Genomic DNA, 5,090 nt, shown 5'->3' on the forward strand with positions numbered 1-5,090 from the left:
AGTAGCTTCTAATGATCCTTCTGTGTTGTTTACAGGATTGGGACAAGCGGGTCAACTTGTCCAGGGCTTTTTTCTTTTAATGTGGACATGTAGTATGTTTACTAAGCTGTCTGACTGATTTCTAAAAGATGTACATTATCTCCATGCAAGGCAGTGACAGAAAATTATCTACATGGGAAAAAGTGTGAAAAAAATTGACCTTATAGAAAAATCTATGGAGTTCAATAGGAAGAGAAAACCTATCTGTAGAGTTTTCTAACCTCTGTGGAATGGCATAGAGAATTATACCCTGCTGTATAATTCCATAACCTGATCTCTAGAAACCTGTAGATAGACCCTCATCCTCTGTGGATTCAGACTGGTTTGAACACTACTCTCTAGAAAAACTTTCAAGCTTGCTAAATTCTATAAATTTTTTTCATAAAGGTCTCAACTTTCTGTGAATAATAAAATTTCAGCCTTTTTCTGGGGGGAAACAAAAAAAAAAAAGAAAAAAAAAGAAAAAGAAAAAGGCTGTTTTCCATGACCTCTCCACAGTCCAAAAGAGAAATGTATCTACGTTTGCTAGGAGCTTGACTGGAGAGAGCAGGTCTGCCCATCCACACTTGCTACCTGAGTGAGCATCCTGAGCTGAACTGGAAAGGCAGTTTGAATCTCTTTGAAAATGGAAAATGGTTTGTATAACCTGGCCTTTTCTTATGTAACAGGCCTGCTGCTTGTGTGTATCCAATATCAGAGAGAGGGACCTGGAACCTACGGTACATTTCCCAGAAAAGCTGTTATTATGTAGCTACACCTATTCAAGCATATGGAAGGCACAGGTGCTCCGTGAGCAAAATTTGGCCTGCAGTTCCTTTATCCTGGTGAGGAGGGATGAGTTGGAGAGAGTCCAGCCAAATACTCAGAGCCCAAATTGAATCTGTGAGGCTGAAAATAAGAAGGAAAGGTAAGCTCAGTATCCCTGATCTACAGTTACTAAGAAACTGAGCCCTACTGTTCATTAACACAAACCCTTTGTAAAGCAGAGCTGCACTACATAAAAATTTGGGATTTTCTTGAAGCAGAAGAAGTAGAAGATTCCCATCTTTCCCCCCAAGCCTTTGTCTTCAGCAGGAATTCATTGAAATTATTGTGCTGAACACGAAGGAAAGCTTAAACACAAGTGTCCCTAATTGAAAAAGATCTCAGATCCCACTGCAAGAAAATTCTCTCTTGTTCCTTTTCCCATGATTGCTCATATCTGATCAGTTACACTATTTCATAAGGGTTTTTTTTTATAAGTCTTAAGCTTTCTTTACGAGCCTTGTGAGTTCTCTTCAACTCCATTACTTCAGGCTCTGGGATGGAGAAGTCAGTCTGCTTCTTTCAGTTACTGTGCCTCTGAATCATCTTATTCTGGAAAGCTGCTGACAAGTCACCCACTTGCTTTCCCCCCCTTAAAAACTTTAACTTCACCTTCATGATAGGCTTGCAGCAGAGAACTATACCTGTAAGTTTAACCATACCTCTAAGCTGATCGAATGGTGAGCTGCCGTGGAGGAGGCAGCCCTCTGCCCTGACAGCGCTCACCTCCCACAAGCCTCGTGCAGATGCTGATGCACAGCTGACCCTGTAGCAAGCCACTGCACTTTTATCCTACTACAAAAGTGAAGCAGGAACAGCTGTGAGCAGAGGGGGAGAGAGAGCACTATTCTCAGCAGCTGGCCTTTATATCAGGTTAGGGAAACTGGGAAAGTGCACTTTGAAATGGCATCCTCATGATGAGTCTGAGCTGCTAAAAGGAGCTGTCATGCCTCCTCCCTTCATCACCACCAGCTATTTACTTCTACTGCCTAAGAAGCACCAGTGCTAACAGTCATTTGGCTGCCCAGGAACTGGCCCCATTGAAAACTAACACTGTCCCCTATCAAAATAAGGGTTTCAGTGGGATCAGCTCCTTGTATTGTTTCACTTGGTGAGGTAAGCATCACTGAGGGCTGGTGAAATGGGTGGATGGTCACGTTGAAGACTGTTTCTTTGGTTGCATATGCAACTTAAATTGGCTTAAGCTGATTGTGAAATATCTGTCTGAGAAGAATAAAGCCAGCTGAGGTACCAGTGAGGACATTTTCCCCCCTTCCTTCCCTAGTGTTTTCCCTAGAATTTCTAGTATGCTCTTATCTGATTTGGTCTTTGTTGTTATTTAATGCCCTGTTATTTCCCTTACTCTTCCCTCCTCTTCCACAGGCTCCTTTGAGATAAACCCTTGCAATCGGGCAGGAGGAGATGAGTAACTTGATATGCGCATGGAATTAATAAAATTAACATTCACGAATCTCGTATGCACTCAGTGATTAGACTCCATGGCAGCTAAAGATACTGATAAGTCTTCTGTAATTGCAAGAGGCAGAGCCTTGTGCAGGAGTGAAGCACAGCTGTTGGAGGTGAGGTTTATCCCTATCTTTTAGCCAGTTCCAATCTAGTGTAGATCCAGAATGGCACTTCACTCCTAGGCAGAGTCTGCGTGATGTACTGTGTACAGCAACAACTAAAAAATCTTAGTTGTAGGCCCAGAGAAGAGACCTGGAGAAAAGGAAACTGTTCTCTTCATTTGACAGAGGTATGAGGTATGGTGGTGAGTCAAGGTAGTGTGCAATAGTACGGGCTTGTGGACAACTATGGGTGCTCTGTGCAATAGCAAGGAGAAATCTAGCCGGAGAGGGAAAGACATTGAGAGAGAGGCTTGGGAAAAGATCAAGAAAAGTTTGACATCTTATGTTTGCACAACACAGGTAGGAAGCTTCATGGCAGACTCCAGGCAGAATGGGCTCAGGTGTAGAATTGCTACACAAGCTGTAGCTCCAGGATTGGTGCAGCTTATGGTACTCCTTAGTCCAAGCCACACTTCTTTCTGTAAGTCAGAGTGACAGGAAAGAGACCTCCCTGAATTTGGGCACCTACTGGCTTCTTTTTTCCTCATCTTTGAAAAACAGTTTACAATATGCTTAATTCTTCAGGGGAGTCATATAGGAAATACAACAAGTAAGAACTTAGTCATTGTCCAAATGAAGTTAATGTGAGTTCTGTTCTCACTGGAAACCCAAAATATCTAAATTTAGCTCAGTTTGCCTTAACTGTCGTATTGGTAATTGCCTAGAAGGAGAAACAAACTAAAATAAATCCACCTCTAAATATTGTAGAGAGCAGAGCAATGTTGGCATAGTTTAAGCTCTTCCTTCTAATTTCTCCCAGATGGAATTTCCCATGTTCCTTGTTCAGACAACTCTAAACAATCTGGCATTTCCCTTATACTAACTCTTTGGCTTTTTCCAAAAGAAAAAGGAAAAGAAAGGAAAGATTCTTTGGTTCTCCTCCCCTGTAGCAATCTGACAGGGAAAGTTTTCTATGCCATGGCTCAGGGAAGGGAAGAATAAACAGGGAAAATGTGAGTAAAGTAGTGCCTATTAGAACTAAATGTATGTGTAGGACAGCCTATAGTCAGTAAAGCACAGTCTCGAATATGAATGCAATCTGTAAAGTCAATGTCAGGTGCCTCTTTTGTACCATAGGCTTTTCCCAGGCCGAGTAGTAGTGAACCTGCACAGGGGCAGAAGAGAACAGCTGGACCTCTGTGCCAGATCAATGTCTCTCTGGCTCAGAACATGTCATGGAGCCTGGGCAAGACTGTTGGGGACACTATGCTCTCTCAGCAGCACAGCCAGGTTCATTAATTGACTGGGGTAGGGATGAAGACAAATGATTATTATGTTAACAAATGGACATGGAAGACATTAGAACATTAGGGTCAATTTACATCCTTGCACTGACTTTTTTCCCCAGCATAGGCAGAACAAAGTGTTATCTTTTCCTTGGAAATCAAGAGAAGCTCTACGATTGTCAGTGTTGGTCTGCGCAAAAGAAAATAAATGTGATATATTTTTCCAGTGCAGATACACATTGTTGGAAGAGGAAAAATTTAGTCAGGCTGTGACTCTCTGAGAAAGAGTATGTTTACCAAAACTGTAAAGACTTGTTCAAGGATGTTCTCAGTGCAGGTATTACAGAATCATAGAATGGTTTGGGTTGGAAGGGACCTTAAAGATCATCTAGTTCCAACCCCCCCTTGCCATGGGCAGGACTTAAGTACTGATGAGCAGTAGCTGCTGTCTTCTGGGAAGAGAGGGGTTGCAGTGTTCTGTGGAAAGAATGCTACTGAGGATCTTCCTCATCTCCTTTGACTGGGGACGTTTTAAATGCCCTCTGAAACCTAGTCTTGTTTTTCCTTTCCCATAAGGGATCAAATGTCCATGCTAGCAAGACAAAAACATCTAAAAAGGCTTTTCTCCATTATGGAGACAAGATCATGCACCAAGATTTAGTTCTAATAAGATAAAGGCATCTAGTCTAGATTCACGGGCCTTCTGGATTCATTTTCATTGGGCATGAAATCCAGTCATGAGTTGGAGGTCAAAAGGTTAAGAACCCACTTCCAGAGCTCTGCCAAGTTCCCATGAGGCAAGTACAGGTGGGCTTCCCTTCTTTTCAGATACTGCATGTGTGAGCAATGTAGCAAGCCAAAAGCTCTTTTGCAGGTATATATTCTTGTTTGGCTTCAATTTTTCTTCTCTGATTTGTGGATGTTGTGCATGATTGGAGGTCTCTAGGAATCCCTACACTATAAAATTGGGACTCAAAAGTAATTTTACAGGGAACAGGATTTCTCTTGTTCCAGCTCTTTTCAGAGATGGGAGGGTACAGACTGAGGATTTGGGAGGTACAAGGGTGGTGGATGGGAGTCTCAGGGGTGGCATGCGGAATGGATTCCTGAAGCATGTTTAAAAGTAACTAAAGGCTTGGGTCTTCAAATGTTGTATTCTCAGTATCTGAAACTGCTTTAGCATAAGCGTATGGGACAACGGAGGTTGCTGCAAAGCAATTTTAAAGAGCTTCCCCCAAGCCTGTACACATTTTCATTAGGGGGGAGGCTGCATGGTGATTATATGTGTTCTTTCAAGCTAGTGTTTACAGAGGTGCATTGATGTTTGGGGGGAAAGTACTGAATGGAAGTAAAACAAAAAGGGAAAGGGACCCACTACTGAAAGCTTTCATCC

The sequence above is a fragment of the Haliaeetus leucocephalus genome, unplaced genomic scaffold (genome assembly GCF_000737465.1).
Source record: "Haliaeetus leucocephalus isolate CR32 unplaced genomic scaffold, Haliaeetus_leucocephalus-4.0 Scaffold228, whole genome shotgun sequence".
In the NCBI taxonomy this organism is placed as follows: domain Eukaryota; kingdom Metazoa; phylum Chordata; class Aves; order Accipitriformes; family Accipitridae; genus Haliaeetus; species Haliaeetus leucocephalus.